At 42.1% G+C, this 21,967-nt stretch overlaps 1 long non-coding RNA gene across 1 annotated transcript in view; it reads right to left on the bottom strand.

Moving 5' to 3' along the window:
- The window catches only part of LOC127293687 (uncharacterized), a 62,703-nt gene extending 42,178 nt beyond the window's left edge, over positions 1-20,525 (bottom strand). The window contains exon 1 of the long non-coding RNA XR_011742761.1: positions 20,430-20,525. This is a non-coding gene — a long non-coding RNA (uncharacterized lncRNA). The remainder of the gene's footprint in view (positions 1-20,429) is intronic.
- Positions 20,526-21,967: the final 1,442 nt, after the last annotated feature.

Below are 21,967 nucleotides of genomic sequence, written 5' to 3'. Positions count from 1 at the left end.
CAACTACATCCTTAGACATAGCATCAATGTTTTATCCCTAGTGGCAACAGCACAACACAACCTTAGAACTTTCTGTCACTGTCCCAGGTGTCAATGCAGGCATGAACCCACTATCGAGCATAAGTACTCCCTCTTGGAGTTAAAAGCATCTACTTGGCCAGAGCATCTACTAATAACGGAGAGCATGCAAGATCTTAAACAACACATAGCATAACTTTGATAATCAACATAACAAGTATTCTCTATTCATCGGTCCCAACAAACGCAACATATAGAATTACATATAGATGATCTTGATCATGATAGGCAGCTCACAAGATCCGACAATGATAGCACAATGGGGAGAAGACAACCATCTAGCTACTGCTATGGACCCATAGTCCAGGGGTAGACTACTCACTCATCACTCCGGAGGCGACCATGGCGGTGTAGAGTCCTCCGGGAGATGATTCCCCTCTCCGGCAGGGTGCCGGAGGCGATCTCCAGGATCCCCCGAGATGGGATCGGCGGTGACGGCGTCTCTGGAAGGTTTTCCGTATCGTGGCTCTCGGTACTGGGGGTTTCGTCATGGAGGCTTTAAGTAGGCGGAAGGGTAGGTCAAGAGGCGGCACAGGGGGCCCAGACCATAGGCCGGCGCGGCCAGGGGTGGGGCCGCGCCGCCCTAGGGTTTGGCCACCCCGTGGCCCCTCTTCGTCTTGTCTTCGGGTCTTCTGGAAGCTTCGTGTAAAAATAGGCCTCTGGGCTTTTATTTCGTCCAATTCGAGAATATTTCTTTACTAGGATTTCTGAAACCAAAAACAGCAGAAAACAAGCGGCACTTCGGCATCTTGTTAATAGGTTAGTTCCAGAAAATGCACGAATATGACATAAAGTGTGCATAAAACATGTAGATAACATCAATAATGTGGCATGGAACACAAGAAATTATCGATACGTTGGAGACGTATCATACGCTCGGGAGTAACCCAAAAGTTGGAACCATGTCGTGCGGCCAGTTTGAGTAAAGCATTGGCTCGAGCTTCAACACGTTGATCTTCGGCGGCAGTATCCAAAAACGAGCCTGGTACAACAAATAAATTGACAAGGAAGGAAGGATAGCAAAAATAACATCCAGCATGGTTATGAACAGGAAACATACCCGTCATGTCCAGGCTGGCGTCAGTCATTAGCTGAAGCATATAATTTTCTCGGGAGGAAGCTTCGGTAGCTTCAGCAATAGCAGCGTCCTTTGCAGCAATGGCTTATTTTGCCTGTTGAAGAGCAATATTCTCTCTCTCGGATGCCTGTCGAGATTGTTCCATCATCACAAGAGTTTGTTTTTTCATAGATTGGAGTTGTTGGCGCAATTCTTGCAAATCTTGCGACAAATGTTGTCCCGAAGAACCGTCGACAAAGTTATCATTGATTAGTGTTTTCTTCGAGAAGGAGGAAGCAGGAGAAGTATCGGCAGAACGAGGATCGGCGAGTAGTTATCAAATATCAAGCTGGAAAAGAAAATTCACATATCAAAGGATTGCACAAGACAGAATTCCATTACTCTTCAAGAAATTTACATGGATATTACAGAAGGAGTTCCGCAAAAATAGCTAAGGTAATTGTCGCCAAAACTAATATGGCGACAATAGCTAAGGAAACAGGAAAAATAAAAAGAAGGGGCATTCAACTAGACCTCCGGCTTTGATGAGCTAGGAGTTGAAGATGGCTTGATCCCGAGATAGGACAGGATTTTCTTCGTGTCGGGCTTTGCCGCCTTGATCAACGATCGCCATTTTGTCTGCTCTACCTGTTCTGTGTCGCCTACTTTCGCCCAGTTGATAGTTTGTTGGCTATCCGCGACCAAGGCAACAGTGCTTTCAACAGCAATCTTCATGTTCTCATGGCGCACCTTCAGTCCAAGATCTTCTGATGGATTAAAACACTTGGCAAGAGCAAGGAAAGTTGCGGGTTCCTCTTTCTTCGGGAAGAAATAGGGGAAGAGTCGCGACAACCCGGACTTAGCTTGATCAATCCCTTCGCGTGCTTCTGTTCCATGAAACTCAAGGAACAAAATGGCGTCAAGAAGAGGATCGTTGTCGGGATCTTCAAGTTCAAATTCTTGAGAAGTTCTACCTGTCAAGATAAAAACTTAGTGACCAACAAACGAGTGAAAGAAAGAAAGTCGAAAGAATGTGAAGTGGTTCAGATACTTACTGAAAAAGCGACGGCTTTGCGCCCTTACGCGCTTAATGATCGCTTCCTCGCGAGCAGATTGTGCGGCTATATGCTCACTCAGCGAAGTCTCGGCATCGTGAAGTCTCTTCCTAAGATCTTCGACACCAGCAGCATCGGCCTTGGCCTTGTCAGCATCTGCTCTAGCTTGGATAGCATCTGATTCGGCCTTCTTACGAGCCTCTTCACTTTGCTCCAATTTTTGCGCAAGTGTATTGGTACGTTCGTTGACCTCTGTCAGTTTTTCTGCCAAGAAAGTTAAATTTAGTTAAAAACATCGACAACAAAGGAGTAAGAAGGTAAGGGCAAAAAGAAGCAGTGATACGTCTCCGACGTATCGATAATTTCTTATGTTCTATGCCATATTATTGATGATACCTACATGTTTTATGCACACTTTATGTCATATTCGTGCATTTTCTGGAACTAACCTATTAACAAGATGCCGAAGTGCCAGTTGTTGTTTTCTGCTGTTTTTGGTTTCAGAAATCCTAGTAACGAAATATTCTCGGAATTGGACGAAATCAAGTCCCAGGGGCCTATTTTGCCACGAACCTTCCAGAAGACCGAAGAGGATACGAAGTGGGGCCACGAGGGGCTGCCACCATAGGGCGGCGCGGCCCAGCCCTTGGCCACGCCGACCTGTGGTGTGGGGCCCCCGTGTGGCCCCCCACGTTGCCCTTCCGCCTACTTAAAGCCTCCGTCGCGAAACCCCTGATGCGAAAAACCACGATACGGAAAACCTTACTGAGACGCCGCCGCCGCCGATCCCATCTCGGGGGATTCTGGAGATCTCCTCCGGCACCCTGCCGGAGAGGGGATTCATCTCCCGGAGGACTCTACACCGCCATGGTCGCCTCCGGAGTGATGAGTGAGTAGTTCACCCCTGGACTATGGGTCCATAGCAGTAGCTAGATGGTTGTCTTCTCCTCATTGTGCTTCATTGTTGGATCTTGTGAGCTGCCTAACATGATCAAGATCATCTATCTGTAATACTCTATGTTGTGTTTGTCGGGATCCGATGGATAGAGAATACCATGTTATGTTAATTATCAAGTTATTACATATGTGTTGTTTATGATCTTGCATGCTCTCCGTTACTAGTAGAGGCTCTGGCCAAGTTTTTGCTTTTAACTCCAAGAGGGAGTATTTATGCTCGATAGTGGGTTCATGCCTGCATTGACACAGGACAGGTGACAAAAAGTTCTAAGGTTGTGTTGTCTTTGTTGCCCCTAGGGATAAAACATTGGCGCTATGTCCGAGGATGTAGTTGTTGATTACATTACGCACCATACTTAATGCAATTGTCTGTTGCTTTGCAACTTAATCTTTGGAAGGGGTTCGGACGATAACCTGAAGGTGGACTTTTTAGGCATAGATGCAGTTGGATGGTGGTCTATGTACTTTGTCGTAATGCCCAATTAAATCTCACTATACTTATCATGACATGTATGTGCATTGTTATGCCCAACATGCTTTTATCTTATGGGAGAGACACCTCTAGTGAACTGTGGACCCCGGTCCATTCTTTAATACTGAAATACAAATCTGCTGCAATACTTGTTTTACTGTTTTCTCTGCAAACAATCATCTTCCACACAATACGGTTAATCCTTTGTTATAGCAAGCCGGTGAGATTGACAACCTCACTGTTTCGTTGGGGCAAAGTACTTTGGTTGGGTTGTGCAGGTTCCACGTTGGCGCCGGAATCCCTGGTGTTGCGCCGCACTACATCCTGATACGTCTCCAACGTATCGATAATTTCTTGTGTTCCATGCCACATTATTGATGTTATCTACATGTTTTATGCACACTTTATGTCATATTCGTGCATTTTCTGGAACTAACCTATTAACAAGATGCCGAAGTGCCGATTCTTTGTTTTCTGCTGTTTTTGGTTTCAGAAATCCTAGTAAAGAAATATTCTCGGAATTGGACGAAATAAAAGCCCAGAGGCCTATTTTCTCACGAAGCTTCCAGAAGTCCGAAGGAGAGACGAAGAGGGGCCACAGGGTGGCCAAACCCTAGGGCGGCGCGGCCCCACCCCTGGCCGCGCCGGCCTGTGGTTTGGGCCCCCCGTGCCGCCTCTTGACTTGCCCTTCCGCCTACAAATAGCCTCCGTGACGAAACCCCAGTGCATCTGAGAGCCACGATACGGAAAACCTTACTGAGACGCCGTCGCCGCCGATCCCATCTCGGGGGATCCTGGAGATCGCCTCCGGCACCCTGCCGGAGAGGGGATTCATCTCCCGGAGGACTCTACACCGCCATGGTCGCCTCCGGAGTGATGAGTGAGTAGTCTACCCCTGGACTATGGGTCCATAGCAGTAGCTAGATGGTTGTCTTCTCCCCATTGTGCTATCATTGTCGGATCTTGTGAGCTGCCTATCATGATCAAGATCATCTATATGTAATTCTATATGTTGCGTTTGTTGGGATCCGATGAATAGAGAATACTTGTTATGTTGATTATCAAAGTTATGCTTATGTGTTGTTTATGATCTTGCATGCTCTCCGTTATTAGTAGATGCTCTGGCCAAGTAGATGCTTTTAACTCCAAGAGGGAGTACTTATGCTCGATAGTGGGTTCATGCACGCATTGACACAGGACGATGTGACAGAAAGTTCTAAGGTTGTGTTGTGCTGTTGCCACTAGGGATAAAACATTGATGCTATGTCTAAGGATGTAGTTGTTGATTACATTACGCACCATACTTAATGCAATTGTCTGTTGTTTTGCAACTTAATACTGGAGGGTTCGGATGATAACTTTGAAGGTGGACTTTTTAGGCATAGATGCAGTTGGATGGCGGTCTATGTACTTTGTCGTAATGCCCAATTAAATCTCACTATACTCATCATGATATGTATGTGCATTGTCATGCTCTCTTTATTTGTCAATTGCCCAACTGTAATTTGTTCACCCAACATGCTGTTCGTCTTATGGGAGAGACACCTCTAGTGAACTGTGGACCCCGGTCCAATTCTCTTTCCTGAAATACAATCTACTGCAATACTTGTTTTTACTGTTTTCTCTGCAAACAATCATCTTCCACACAATACGGTTAATCCTTTGTTACAGCAAGCCGGTGAGATTGACAACCTCACTGTTTCGTTGGGGCAAAGTAGCTTGGTTGTGTTGTGCAGGTTCCACGTTGGCGCCGGAATCTCTGGTGTTGCGCCGCACTACATCTCGCCGCCATCAACCTTCAACGTGCTTCTTGGCTCCTCCTGGTTCGATAAACCTTGGTTTCTTTCTGAGGAAAACTTGCTGCTGTGCTCATCATACCTTCCTCTTGGGGTTGCCCAACGAACGTGTGAAATACACGCCATCAAGCATATTTTCTGGCGCCGTTGCCGGAGATCAAGACACGCTGCAAGGGAGTCTCCACTTCTCAATCTCTTTACTTTGTTTTTTTTGTCTTGCTTTATTTTATTTACTACTTTGTTTGCTGCACTAAATCAAAATACAAAAAAATTAGTTGTTAGTTTTACTTTATTTGCTATCTAGTTTGCTATATTGAAAACACAAAAAAATTAGTTTACTTGCATTTACTTTATCTAGTTTGCTTTATTTACTATGGCTAAAATGAGTAATCCTGAAGTTGAAGTTCGTTCATTTAAGCAACAAGGGGGAGAATGTTTAAAAGATGCTTGGTATAGAATTAGTGATGCCCATAATAGGTGCACTAAGAAACACTCCACCACTATCCTACTCAGGAATTTTTATGTTGGTATCTCTAGTTGGAATAGATATGTCCTTGATTGTCTCGCGGGAGGTAATTTCCTAGGTGTTTCCGCTTTAGAAGCTAGTTGCATTATTGAAAGTTTATTTGGAATACCACCTGTTAATGAAACTAAAAGTGAAACCTCCCTTGAGGATGTTATGAAAAAATTAGAAACCATAGAGAAAAATTGTAGCATTGAAACTAAAATGGAAACATTACTGGATAATACTGATAAACTTGATAAAATCCTAAGAGGAATTAATGAAAAAATTGCTACTCTAGAAACTTGTGCTACCCATGATAATCAAACCCATAGAATTGGTAAACTTGAAGAAGCCATGAGAAAATTGGGTTCAACTTTTTCTTCTCTTAAATTTAATGAGAAAGCTTATGTGGGTAAGGAGCAAAAATTCATGTATGTCTCTAAGGTGCCTAAACCAAAGAATTACTATAGGCCTAAAATTGATAAAACTCCCAACACCGCTGGTAATGATGTTGATGCTTCACCCTTCGATAATACTTGATACACACTTTCTGCGCCTAGCTGAAAGGCGTTAAAGAAAAGCGCTTATGGGAGACAACCCATGTTTTTACCTACAGTACTTTGTTTTTATTTTGTGTCTTGGAAGTTGTTTACTACTGTAGCAACCTCTCCTTATCTTAGTTTTGAGTTTTGTTGTGCCAAGTTAAGCCGTTGATAGAAAAGTAAGTACTAGATTTGGATTACTGCGCAGTTCCAGATTTCTTTGCTGTCACGAATCTGAGCCCACTGCCCTGCAGGAAGCTCAGAAAATTATGCCAATTTACGAGCATGATCCTCAGATATGTACGCAACTTTCATTCAATTTGAGCATTTTCGTTTGAGCAAGTCTGGTGCCATTTTAAAATTCGTCAATACGAACTGTTCTGTTTTGACAGATTCTGCCTTTTATTTCGCATTGCCTCTTTTGCTATGTTGGATGAATTTCTTTGATCCACTAATGTCCAGTAGCATTATGCAATGTCCAGAAGTGTTAAGAATGATTGTGTCACCTCTGAATATGTCAATTTATATTGTGCACTAACCCTCTAATGAGTTGTTTCGAGTTTGGTGTGGAGGAAGTTTTCAAGGATCAAGAGAGGAGTATGATGCAACATGATCAAGGAGAGTGAAAGCTCTAAGCTTGGGGATGCACCCGGTGGTTCACCCCTGCATATATCAAGAAGACTCAAGCGTCTAAGCTTGGGGATGCCCAAGGCATCCCCTTCTTCATCAACAAATTATCGGGTTCCTCCCCTGAAACTACATTTTTATTCGGCCACATCTTATGTGCTTTTTCTTGGAGCGTCGTTTTGTTTTTGTTTTTGTTTTGTTTGAATAAAATGGATCCTAGCATTCACTTTATGGGAGAGATACACACTCCGCTGTAGCTTATGGACAAATATGTCCTTGGTCTCTACTCATAGTATTCATGGCGAAGTTTCTCCTTCGTTAAATTGTTATATGGTTGGAATTGGAAAATGATACATGTAGTAATTGCTATAAATGTTTTGGGTAATGTGATACTTGGCAATTGTTGTGCTCATGTTTAAGCTCTTGCATCATATGCTTTGCACCCATTAATGAAGAAATACATAGAGCATGCTAAAATTTGGTTTGCATATTTGGTTTCTCTAAGGTCTAGATAATTTCTAGTTTTGAGTTTGAACAACAAGGAAGACGGTATAGAGTATTATAATGCTTTCAATATGTCTTTTATGTGAGTTTTGCTGTACCGTTCATCCTTGTGTTTGCCTCAAATAACCTTGCTAGCCTAAACCTTGTATCGAGAGGGAATACTTCTCATGCATCCAAAATACTTGAGCCAACCACTATGCCATTTGTGTCCACCATACCTACCTACTACATGGTATTTTCCAGCCATTCCAAAGTAAATTGCTTGAGTGCTACCTTTAAAATTCCATCATTCACCTTTGCAATATATAGCTCATGGGACAAATAGCTTAAAAACTATTGTGGTATTGAATATGTAATTATGCACTTTATCTCTTATTAAGTTGCTTGTTGTGCGATAACCATGTTTACTGGGGAACGCCATCAACTCGTTGTTGAATTTCATGTGAGTTGCTATGCATGTTCGTCTTGTCTGAAGTAAGGGCGATCTACACTGAGTTGAATGGTTTGAGCATGCATATTGTGAGAGAAGAACATTGGGCCGCTAACTAAAGCCATGTTCCATGGTGGAAGTTTCAGTTTTGGACAAACATCCTCAAATCTCTAATGAGAAAAGAATTAATTGTTGTTGAATGCTTAAAGCATTAAAAGAGGAGTCCATTATCATTGTCTATGTTGTCCCGGTATGGATGTCTAAGTTGAGAATAATCAAAAGCGAGAAATCCAAATGCGAGCTTTCTCCTTAGACCTTTGTACAGGCGGCATAGAGGTACCCCTTTGTGAAACTTGGTTAAAGCATATGTATTGCGGTGATAATCCAGGTAGTCCAAGCTAATTAGGACAAGGTGCGAGCACTATTAGTACACTATGCATGAGGCTTGCAACTTATAAGATATAATTTACATGATGCATATGCTTTATTACTACCGTTGACAAAATTGTTTCATGTTTTCAAAATCAAAGCTCTAGCACAAATATAGCAATCGATGCTTTTCCTCTATGAGGACCATTCTTTTTACTTTTATGTTGAGTCAGTTCACCTATTTCTCTCCACCTCAAGAAGCAAACACTTGTGTGAACTGTGCATTGATTCTTACATGCTTGCTTATTGCACTTATTATATTACTCTATGTTGACAATATCCATGAGATATACATGTTACAAGTTGAAAGCAACCGCTGAAACTTAATCTTCTTTTGTGTTGCTTCAATACCTTTACTTTGAATTATTGCTTTATGAGTTAACTCTTATGCAAGACTTATTGATGCTTGTCTTGAAGTGCTATTCATGAAAAGTCTTTGCTTTATGATTCACTTGTTTACTCATGTCATACACATTGTTTTGATCGCTGCATTCTCTACATATGCTTTACAAATAGTATGATCAAGTTTATGATGGCATGTCACTCCAGAAATTATCTTTGTTATCGTTTTACCTGCTCGGGACGAAGCGAGAACTAAGCTTGGGGATGCTGATACGTCTCCAACGTATCGATAATTTCTTGTGTTCCATGCCACATTATTGATGTTATCTACATGTTTTATGCACACTTTATGTCATATTCGTGCATTTTCTGGAACTAACCTATTAACAAGATGCCGAAGTGCCGATTCTTTGTTTTCTGCTGTTTTTGGTTTCAGAAATCCTAGTAAAGAAATATTCTCGGAATTGGACGAAATAAAAGCCCAGAGGCCTATTTTCTCACGAAGCTTCCAGAAGTCCGAAGGAGAGACGAAGAGGGGCCACAGGGTGGCCAAACCCTAGGGCGGCGCGGCCCCACCCCGGCCGCGCCGGCCTGTGGTTTGGGCCCCCGTGCCGCCTCTTGACTTGCCCTTCCGCCTACAAATAGCCTCCGTGACGAAACCCCGGTGCAGAGAGCCACGATACGGAAAACATTACCGAGACGCCGTCGCCGCCGATCCCATCTCGGGGATCCTGGAGATCGCCTCCGGCACCTGCCGGAGAGGGGATTCATCTCCCGGAGGACTCTACACCGCCATGGTCGCCTCCGGAGTGATGAGTGAGTAGTCTACCCCTGGACTATGGGTCCATAGCAGTAGCTAGATGGTTGTCTTCTCCCCATTGTGCTATCATTGTCGGATCTTGTGAGCTGCCTATCATGATCAAGATCATCTATATGTAATTCTATATGTTGCGTTTGTTGGGATCCGATGAATAGAGAATACTTGTTATGTTGATTATCAAAGTTATGCTTATGTGTTGTTTATGATCTTGCATGCTCTCCGTTATTAGTAGATGCTCTGGCCAAGTAGATGCTTTTAACTCCAAGAGGGAGTACTTATGCTCGATAGTGGGTTCATGCCTGCATTGACACAGGACGATGTGAGAAAGTTCTAAGGTTGTGTTGTGCTGTTGCCACTAGGGATAAAACATTGATGCTATGTCTAAGGATGTAGTTGTTGATTACATTACGCACCATACTTAATGCAATTGTCTGTTGTTTTGCAACTTAATACGGAGGGGGTTCGGATGATAACTTTGAAGGTGGACTTTTTAGGCATAGATGCAGTTGGATGGCGGTCTATGTACTTTGTCGTAATGCCCAATTAAATCTCACTATACTCATCATGATATGTATGTGCATTGTCATGCTCTCTTTATTTGTCAATTGCCCAACTGTAATTTGTTCACCCAACATGCTGTTCGTCTTATGGGAGAGACACCTCTAGTGAACTGTGGACCCCGGTCCAATTCTCTTTACTGAAATACAATCTACTGCAATACTTGTTTTTACTGTTTTCTCTGCAAACAATCATCTTCCACACAATACGGTTAATCCTTTGTTACAGCAAGCCGGTGAGATTGACAACCTCACTGTTTCGTTGGGGCAAAGTAGCTTGGTTGTGTTGTGCAGGTTCCACGTTGGCGCCGGAATCTCTGGTGTTGCGCCGCACTACATCTCGCCGCCATCAACCTTCAACGTGCTTCTTGGCTCCTCCTGGTTCGATAAACCTTGGTTTCTTTACGAGGAAAACTTGCTGCTGTGCTCATCATACCTTCCTCTTGGGGTTGCCCAACGAACGTGTGAAATACACGCCATCACATCCCACCGCCATCAACCTTCAACGTGCTTCTTGGCTCCTCCTGGTTCGATAAACCTTGGTTTCTTTCGAGGAAAACTTGCTGCTGTGCGCATCATACCTTCCTCTTGGGGTTGCCCAACGAACGTGTGAAATACACGCCATCAAGCTCTTTTTCTGGCGCCGTTGCCGGGGAGATCAAGACACGCTGCAAGGGGAGTCTCCACTTCTCAATCTCTTTACTTTGTTTTTGTCTTGCTTTATTTTATTTACTGCTTTGTTTGCTGCACTATATCAAAACACAAAAAAATTAGTTGCTAGCTTTACTTTATTTACTGTCTTGTTTGCTATATCAAAAACACAAAAAAATTAGTTTACTTGCATTTACTTTATCTAGTTTGCTTTATTTACTACTGCTAAAATGGCCAACCCTGAAAATACTAAGTTGTGTGAGTTCACTAGCACAAATAATAATGATTTCTTATGCACACCTATTGCTCCACCTGCTACTACAGCAGAATTCTTTGAAATTAAACCTGCTTTCTTGAATCTTGTTATGCGAGAGCAATTTTTAAGTGTTAGTTCGATGATGCTGCTGCCCATCTCAATAATTTTGTTGAACTATGTGAAATGCAAAAGTATAAAGATGTACTCCCTCCGGTCCTTTTTAATTGACTCAAATTTAGTACAACATTGTACTAAATTCGAGTCAATTAAAAGAGACCGGAGGGAGTAGATGGTGACATTATAAAATTAAAATTGTTTCCTTTCTCATTAAGAGGAAGAGCTAAAGATTGGTTGCTATCTCTGCCTAAGAATAGTATTGATTCCTGGACTAAATATAAGGATGCTTTTATTGGTAGATATTATCCCCCTGCTAAAATTATATCTTTGAGGAGTAGCATAATGAATTTTAAACAATTGGATAATGAACATGTTGCTCAAGCTTGGGAAAGAATGAAATCTCTGGTTAAAAATTGCCCAACCCATGGACTGACTACTTGGATGATCATCCAAACCTTCTATGCAGGACTAAATTTTTCTTCGCGGAATTTATTGGATTCAGCTGCTGGAGGTACCTTTATGTCCATCACTCTTGGTGAAGCAACAAAGCTTCTTGATAATATGATGGTTAATTACTCTGAATGGCACACGGAAAGAGCTCCACAAGGTAAGAAGGTAAATTCTGTTGAAGAATCCTCTTCCTTGAATGATAAGGTTGATGCTATTATGTCTATGCTTGCGAATGATAGGACTAATGTTGATCCTAATAATGTTCCATTAGCTTCATTGGTTGCCCAAGAAGAACATGTTGATGTAAACTTCATTAAAAATAATAATTTCAACAACACTGCTTATCGGAACAATTCTAGTAATAACTATAGGCCATATCCTTATAATAATGGTAACGGTTATGCTAATTCTTATGGGAATTCTTACAACAATAATAGGAATACACCCCCCTGGACTTGAAGCCATGCTTAAAGAATTTATTAGTACACAAACTGCTTTTAACAAATCTGTTGAGGAAAAGCTCAATAAAATTGATATTCTTGTTTCTAGAGTTGATAGTCTTGCCTCTGATGTTGATCTTTCGAAATCGAAAGTTATGCCTAATAGGGATATTGAAAATAAAACTGTTACTACAGCAAATGCCATCCAAGTTAGAATTAATGAGAATATAAGATTAATGGCTGAACTGCGTGCTAGGTGGGATAGAGAAGAAAATGAAAAACTAGCTGAAAAGGAAAATGTAGCTAAAGTTTGGACTATTACCACCACTAGCAATGCTAATTCTTCACATGTTGCTGCACCTCCTACTATCAATAATAAAATAATTGGTGTTGGCAATGCTTCTACCCCTAGTGCAAAGCGCGCAAAATTACCTGAAACTGCTAAAGCTGGAAACTGCTTGTGATAAAACTGCTGAAATTTTTTCCAACCTTGGGGATGATAATCCCATTGCTTTAGATTGTAATGATTTAGATTTTGATGATTGCCACATCGCTTAAGTTATAAAGTTCTTACAAAAACTTGCTAAAAGTCCTAATGCTAGTGCTATAAACTTGGCTTTCACAAAACATATTACAAATGCTCTCATAAAAGCTAGAGAAGAGAAACTAAAACTTGAAACTTCTATTCCTAGAAAGCTAGAGGATGGTTGGGAGCCCATCATTAAAATGAGAGTCAAAGATTTTGATTGTAATGCTTTATGTGATCTTGGTGCAAGTATTTCTGTTATGCCTAAGAAAGTCTATGATATGCTTGACTTGCCACCATTGAAAAATTGTTATTTGGATGTTAATCTCGCTGATAATGCTAAAAAGAAACCTTTGGGGAGAGTTGATAATGTTCATATTATGGTTAACAATAACCTTGTCCCCGTTGATTTTGTTATCTTGGATATTGAATGCAATGCATCTTGCCCCATTATATTGGGAAGACCTTTTCTTTGAACCATTGGTGCTACTATTGATATGAAGGAAGGTAATATTAAATATCAATTTCCTCTCAAGAAAGGTATGGAACACTTCCCTAGAAAGAGAATGAAGTTACCTTATGATTCTATTATTAGAACAAATTATGATGTTGATGCTTCGTCTCTTGATGTTACTTGAGATACACTTTCTGCGCCTAGCTGAAAGGCGTTAAAGAAAAGCGCTTATGGGAGATAACCCATGTTTTTATTACAGTATTTTTGTTTTATATTTGAGTCTTGGAAGTTGTTTACTACTGTAGCAACCTCTCCTTATCTTAGTTTTATGTTTTGTTCTGCCGAGTAAAGTCTTTGATAGAAAAGTAAGTACTAGATTTGGATTACTGCGCGATTACAGATTTCTTTGCTGTCACGAATCTGGGTCTACCTCCCTGTAGGTAGCTCAGAAAATTAAGCCAATTTACGTGCATGATCCTCAGATATGTAAGCAACTTTCATTTAATTTGAGCATTTTCATTTGAGCAAGTCTGGTGGCCTAATAAAATCCATCTTTACGGACTGTTCTGTTTTGACAGATTCTGTCTTTTATTTTGCATTGCCTCTTTTGCTATGTTGGATGAATTTCTTTGATCCATTAATGTCCAGTAGCTTTATGCAATGTCCAGAAGAGTTAAGATTGATTGTGTCACCTCTGAACATGTGAATTTTTATTATGCACTAACCCTCTAATGAGTTGTTTCGAGTTTGGTGTGGAGGAAGTTTTCAAGGATCAAGAGAGGAGTATGATGCAATATGATCAAGGAGAGTGAAAGCTCTAAGCTTGGGGATGCCCCGGTGGTTCACCCCTGCATATTCTAAGAAGACTCAAGCGCCTAAGCTTGGGGATGCCCAAGGCATCCCCTTCTTCATCGACAACATTATCGGGTTCCTCCCTGAAACTATATTTTTATTCCGTCACATCTTATGCACTTTGCTTGGAGCGTCGGTTTGTTTTTGTTTTGTTTGAATAAAATGGATCCTAGCATTCACTTTGTGGGAGAGAGACACGCTCCGCTGTAGCATATGGACAAGTATGTCCTTAGGCTCTACTCATAGTATTCATGGCGAAGTTTCTTCTTCGTTAAATTGTTATATGGTTGGAATTGGAAAATGCTACATGTAGTAACTCTAAAATGTCTTGGATAATTTGATACTTGGCAATTGTTGTGCTCATGTTTAAGCTCTTGCATCATATACTTTTCACCCATTAATGAAGAAATACTTAGAGCTTGCTAATTTGGTTTGCATATTTGGTTTCTCTAGAGTCTAGATAATATCTAGTATTGAGTTTTGAACAACAAGGAAGACGGTGTAGAGTCTTATAATGTTTACAATATGTCTTTTATGTGAGTTTTGCTGCACCGTTCATCCTTGTGTTTGTTTCAAATAACCTTGCTAGCCTAAACCTTGTATCGAGAGGGAATACTTCTCATGCATCCAAAATACTTGAGCCAACCACTATGCCATTTGTGTCCACCATACCTACCTACTACATGGTATTTATCCGCCATTCCAAAGTAAATTGCTTGAGTGCTACCTTTAAAATTCCATCATTCACCTTTGCAATATATAGCTCATGGGACAAATAGCTTAAAAACTATTGTGGTATTGAATATGTACTTATGCACTTTATCTCTTATTAAGTTGCTTGTTGTGCGATAACCATGCTTCTGGGGACGCCATCAACTATTCCTTGTTGAATATCATGTGAGTTGCTATGCATGTCCGTCTTGTCTGAAGTAAGAGAGATCTACCACCTTAATGGTTGGAGCATGCATATTGTTAGAGAAGAGCATTGGGCCGCTAACTAAAGCCATGATTCATGGTGGAAGTTTCAGTTTTGGACATATATCCTCAATCTCATATGAGAATAATAATTGTTGCCACATGCTTATGCATTAAAGAGGAGTCCATTATCTGTTGTCCATGTTGTCCCGGTATGGATGTCTAAGTTGAGAATAATCAAAAGCGAGAAATCCAAAATGCGAGCTTTCTCCTTAGACCTTTGTACAGGCGGCATGGAGGTACCCCATTGTGACACTTGGTTAAAACATGTGCATTGCAAAGATCCGGTAGTCCAAGCTAATTAGGACAAGGTGCGGGCACTATTAGTATACTATGCATGAGGCTTGCAACTTGAAAGATATAATTTACATAACTCATATGCTTTATTACTACCGTTGACAAAATTGTTTCATGTTTTCAAAATAAAAGCTCTAGCACAAATATAGCAATCGATGCTTTCCTCTTTGAAGGACCATTCTTTTACTTTTATGTTGAGTCAGTTCACCTATCTCTCTCCACCTCAAGAAGCAAACACTTGTGTGAACCGTGCATTGATTCCTACATACTTGCATATTGCACTTGTTATATTACTCTATGTTGACAATTATCCATGAGATATACATGTTACAAGTTTAAAGCAACCGCTGAAACTTAATCTTCCTTTGTGTTGCTTCAATGCCTTTACTTTGATTTATTGCTTTATGAGTTAACTCTTATGCAAGACTTATTAATGCTTGTCTTGAAGTACTATTCATGAAAAGTCTTTGCTTTATGATTCACTTGTTTACTCATGTCATTACCATTGTTTTGATCGCTGCATCCACTACATATGTTTACAAATAGTATGATCAAGGTTATGATGGCATGTCACTTCAGAAATTATCTTTGTTATCGTTTTACCTGCTCGGGACGAGCAGAACTAAGCTTGGGGATGCTTGATACGTCTCCGACGTATCGATAATTTCTTATGTTCTATGCCATATTATTGATGATACCTACATGTTTTATGCACACTTTATGTCATATTCGTGCATTTTCTGGAACTAACCTATTAACAAGATGCCGAAGTGCCAGTTGTTGTTTTCTGCTGTTTTTGGTTTCAGAAATCCTAGTAACGAAATATTCTCGGAATTGGACGAAATCAAGTCCCAGGGGCCTATTTTGCCACGAACCTTCCAGAAGACCGAAGAGGATACGAAGTGGGGCCACGAGGGGCTGCCACCATAGGGCGGCGCGGCCCAGCCCTTGGCCGCGCCGACCTGTGGTGTGGGGCCCCCGTGTGGCCCCCCACGTTGCCCTTCCGCCTACTTAAAGCCTCCGTCGCGAAACCCCTGATGCGAAAAACCACGATACAGAAAACCTTACTGAGATGCCGCCGCCACCGATCCCATCTCGGGGGATTCTGGAGATCTCCTCCGGCACCCTGCCGGAGAGGGGATTCATCTCCCGGAGGACTCTACACCGCCATGGTCGCCTCCGGAGTGATGAGTGAGTAGTTCACCCCTGGACTATGGGTCCATAGCAGTAGCTAGATGGTTGTCTTCTCCTCATTGTGCTTCATTGTTGGATCTTGTGAGCTGCCTAACATGATCAAGATCATCTATCTGTAATACTCTATGTTGTGTTTGTCGGGATCCGATGGATAGAGAATACCATGTTATGTTAATTATCAAGTTATTACATATGTGTTGTTTATGATCTTGCATGCTCTCCGTTACTAGTAGAGGCTCTGGCTAAGTTTTTGCTTTTAACTCCAAGAGGGAGTATTTATGCTCGATAGTGGGTTCATGCCTGCATTGACACCTGGGACAGTGACAGAAAGTTATAAGGTTGTGTTGTGCTGTTGCCACTAGGGATAAAACATTGGCGCTATGTCCGAGGATGTAGTTGTTGATTACATTACGCACCATACTTAATACAATTGTCTGTTGCTTTGCAACTTAATACTGGAAGGGGTTCGGACGATAACCTGAAGGTGGACTTTTTAGGCATAGATGCAGTTGGATGGCGGTCTATGTACTTTGTCGTAATGCCCAATTAAATCTCACTATACTTATCATGACATGTATGTGCATTGTTATGCCCTCTCTATTTGTCAATTGCCCGACTGTAATTTGTTCACCCAACATGCTTTTATCTTATGGGAGAGACACCTCTAGTGAACTGTGGACCCCGGTCCATTCTTTAATACTGAAATACAAATCTGCTGCAATACTTGTTTTACTGTTTTCTATGCAAACAATCATCTTCCACACAATACGGTTAATCCTTTGTTACAGCAAGCCGGTGAGATTGACAACCTCACTGTTTCGTTGGGGCAAAGTACTTTGGTTGTGTTGTGCAGGTTCCACGTTGGCGCCGGAATCCCTGGTGTTGCGCCGCACTACATCCCGCCGCCATCAACCTTCAACGTGCTTCTTGGCTCCTCCTGGTTCGATAAACCTTGGTTTCTTTCTGAGGGAAAACTTGCTGCTGTGCGCATCATACCTTCCTCTTGGGGTTGCCCAACGAACGTGTGAAATACACGCCATCAAGCAGCAAGGCATTACCTTCAGTCTTACTCGCATACTCGCGATACCCAATGAATTGGGCACCGATACGAATAAGCTCTTTGATCATAGGCTGTCAAAGAAGGATAAAGAAAGAAAATGTCGGTATGGGAAAAATATGATGGCATAAAGAAGCAAACAGAGGAAATATAGACAAAGACAAGGAAATTAAGAACTTACATCATCCAAAAGAGGGTTAGAGGAGTTAGTCAATTGAAGAGCAGGCTCCAGGACTGTTTCAACCCTTGCTCTTTTCGGTGAAGGGACGAGGGGGCTTGAAGGAGGAGTAGAAGCGCCGACGTTTTGTTGAGGAGGCGAGGATTCCTCTCCTTCAACTGGCGCCTCCGAAACAACTAGAGTATGCGACGTACTCGTTCGAGCAGCCACATCAAAAGCTGGTATTTCTTCCTCATCATCACTGTGATCAAATGTTGGCAGTATAAAAAGCAAGATAGCGAAAAATCTTCGAGTACAAAAATAAAAGAAAGAGAGGTGACTTACGAACTGATGAGGGCCTCAAGGTATGGATCATAAGCTGCCTTCTGATGTGAAGGAACAGCTTCTTCGGCTTTGGAGGTGCCGGAATCTTCGACATCACTCCTTTTCCTTTTGTTCTTTGGAGAAACAGCGGGAGGAGGAGATTGTGCTGATGCAGTACCTTCAGAAGCAGCCTCTTTTTCAACAGATCCCGCAGATTTTCGAGAATCTGCGGGTTCATTCACAAAAGAGGGAGCATCTTGGTTGTCGTCAGTGACAATGGCCCTTTCATCGACTTCTCCACCCTCAGGAAGGGGAGGAAGCGAGATAAGATTTGGATGGTTCTATATAAAAACAGGGGAAGATGTCAACAAAAAAAAGAGGAGTTATAAAAAAAATATAGCAAGGCAATAACAAGTCAGTCGACAAAGTTTACCTTGGGAAGCGCATTGCTGGCGCTGTATGGTTTTACACGACAAGAAGAAGGGACATAATATTTTTTGCTGAGAGAAGAAATTTTTCGGACAAGCTTTTCTAAATCCTTGACCTCCAAATCCACTGACAACCGGTCTGCGTCTTCGTCGCCAGCATACTTCCAGAGAGGGTTTTTGCGAGCCTGAAGAGGCTGCATTCTGGTCCTAAGAAAATACGCTGTAATTTGGATACCTGACAACTCTTTGCCGCGAGTATTTCGCAACTCATGGATGCGAGTCATCAGGGCCTCTGTCGAAGCTTTTTCTTCCTCGGTAGCATCTGCATCCCAGGAGCGGCGGCGAAGGATTTTCTCGGCACCATCGAAAGGAGGGATGTTGTCTTCAGCACATCCATGGTTCTCCTCCTGGATGTACAACCACTTCTTGCGCCACCCTTGAACTGAGTCAGGGAGTTTTACGTCGAAGTAATCGACCGTGGGGAGAACAGAAATATCAACGCCGCCTATATTATAAGCGACATTGGGAGAGCCATTGCGGCGACAAAAGAAAATGCGCTTCCATAGCGCCCAATTAGGCTGGACGCCAAGGAAGGCCTCGCAGAGGGTGCTGAAAATGGAGATATGGAGGATAGAGTTGGGCGTGAGGTGGTGAAGTTGAAGACCATAAACAAAAAGCAATCCACGGAGGAAAGGATGAATAGGGGCGGAAAGACCGCGGATGAGATGGTCGACGAAACTTACCCGATACCCCATTGGAGGGGTTGGGTAGCTTTCTTCACTAGGGAAGCACAGGGCCTTGGGTTTCTTGCTAATCCCCAGCTTCTTCAAAAGATTGATGTCCTGGGTGGAAATTTTGGACCTTTCCCACTCCGCGCTTCCCAGATCTGCGGCGGCCATCGACGATTTAGGCGTGTGGTGCCTAGTTAACCGACGCGGTGGCATCAACAATGGCGCAGGAATGCAACTTGGAGGAGATGAGCTTAGGGAATTGAGGGGCGCAGGAGCAGGTTTCGCAGAGGAGAGTAGAAGAACGGCGCGAGCGGAAGTGTTCGAGGAGGAAGAAGGAGATCTTATATAAAGGTGAGGCGAAGCGGCGGACCGTTGGATGGAAAAGGGGTGCGGCAGATGATAACCACGCAGAAACAAGGGTAAAAAAGTATTTTAACACTGGGGAAGTTACGGTACGTGCGCCAGGAAAAGCGGAGGACGTGTGTCCCCCACCTACACGACGTGTCAAGATAATGGATAATTTAGGCCCGCAAGGTAGTGGGAGAAAATTTCTCGCGATTTTTGGATTTACAATCGTGGCTATCATCAGCAATAACGTCACCTTGTCAGAGAGAAAAATTCGACTCAACAGCGGCATAAAAAGGCGACATGCAAAAAGTATTGGAGAGCCTTTGATCAAATACAAGTTTTTGATCAAATGCTCGGGGGCTACTTTGAAAAAATGAAAAGATCAGGAGAAACAAAATAGAGATGGCTTGAGCCTATGATCAAATACGAATATTTGTTCATAGCCTCGGGGGCTACTCCCATCGGGAGCGCTGTTCGCGCACCCGAGAAATTATAAAACTTCGGGAGAGAAAGAAAATATAGCGGCATAAGGCGTAGAGCCTACAACCAAGCACAAGTTCTTGGCCGTAGCCTCGGGGGCTACTCCCATCGGGAACGCTGTTCGCGTGCCCGATGAAATTATAAAAAAGAAAGAAAGAATGAAAAGAAGAAAGATAGAAGAGCAAAAGAGTATATTTCGAGTTATAAATAACTCTGCATATACTCCCATCGGGAGAGCAATATAAGTCATCTTGACTCAATAAAATGTGTCATTCCAACAGCCGAATAAGCACTCGACAATATATTCTCAGAACGCCAAAGTTGCGATCAATTTCTGAATGCCGCAAAACTTTGCGAATGTAAGACCCCAGATCCGTTCTGTGAGGCGTGGCGCCGTCTCTGACGTTGGTTTGCTACTTTTATCCGTATCAACAGATACGAAGAAAAATCCTAACGGACGCGTTAGGTACCCAATAAATATGGCGGGACTCGACGACGAATGGTAAGACCTTAAGCGGCACCTGTCGAAGTTTACACCAGTATCCCGAGATCATGTCCAGGGACGTGATTTTGAAGTAGGTTTTTGCGGATTGCCACTAGAGCAGTTAACTAGTACCTGATCCGTCAGATGAACTAGCCCCAATTACCATTATCCCTGCACAATATAGAAATGTATGTCAATAAATATATAAAAGTTTTAAATTGTCGAGTAAAAATAAACAGTGGAGATTTTTCCTGACTCTACGATTCAAGTAAAATCTCGGGGGCTACTGACATAGGCATCCCAAATGGGCCTGCCGAAGATAGTACCCGGGGTTTATTGAAAGCCCACTACCCGAAGAATAAGAAGACTCGGAAGCCCAAGATATTGTTAAGGAAAGCTAGAGTTGTAATAGGAAGTATTATTTGTAATCTTGCGGGAGGAGTTAGAAACCTTCCCGGACTCTGTAACTTGTACAATACGAATCCCTCGGCTCCGCCTCCTATATAAGGGGGAGTCGAGGAACAAAGAGATCATCGAATCATTGTTTCTAAAACCCTAGTTTTCATATTTGTCGAGTACTTTTCGGCTGAAACCTTCGAGATCTACTTGCCCTCTACATCCAACTAAACCCTAGTCTACAATCCGTAGGCATTGACAAGTTAATACCTTGTCACACGTAGACAAACCCTAGTTTGTAGGCTTTGTGCTTAACAAGTAAAACATAGTTTTATTCCACCTCGTTAAACTCTCAAGTAGAATTTTTATAGCTCGCCTACACCAATTACCATCATCTATCCCTATTTCGTGTAATGTTTAATAATTTTCAGTATTGTTTCGTTGATGAAAGAAATTTGATGGAACAAACATTGACGAGCAAACTAAAGACCATAAGTAACTAGTAGGTGGTTGTCGTAGGTGTACTGCCGCATATGTATTTACCTGACTACAACTATAAAAGTTAGCCTATATATTTCACCGACTACAACATGTCATGTATCTCATCCATTCACCAGAGGTCGTAGTCGACCTGCGATGATCCCACCTCCTAATTTGATTGGTAACCTTTTTAGTTAGTACATCGATTTGATTGCACTAATGGCTCTAATGTGCCCATGTACAATTCTCGGGAAACATGCATATGAAATCATCCAAACACGTATGAATGTGTGTGTATATGAATGGGAGGCATCGGGATATCTGAACTCTGCGCTGCTGAACATGATGGTGCGAACCATGACTACACGAGGATGCTTTACGAGCCTCGGCAGTTCCAAGCCACAATGGTCTGAACCACGAAGAGCTGAAACACAAGACATCAAGAGTCCTAGAGTGAACTTGGAACTCTTAAGCCTCAGATAGTGCCAAAACGGAATGATGGCGTGAAACTGCAAAATCACGAGTTTGGGTTATCTGTTCTACCCAAGAAGTTGTGATTTATAAATTTCTTTGCGTAGCAGTGCTTTTGCGAAATTTTCTTTATGTATTTTTTAGAACATAGTACAAAAAAATGCACAAACATACATTTTTTTTTCTGTACCTTGTACCCCTACTTTCCTAAAAAGTTGCTCAAATTAA

Source organism: Lolium perenne, chromosome 4 (assembly GCF_019359855.2).
Source record: "Lolium perenne isolate Kyuss_39 chromosome 4, Kyuss_2.0, whole genome shotgun sequence".
In the NCBI taxonomy this organism is placed as follows: domain Eukaryota; kingdom Viridiplantae; phylum Streptophyta; class Magnoliopsida; order Poales; family Poaceae; genus Lolium; species Lolium perenne.
The sequence above is the reverse complement of the archived record's forward strand: the minus strand, read 5'-3'. Positions and strand labels throughout refer to the sequence as shown.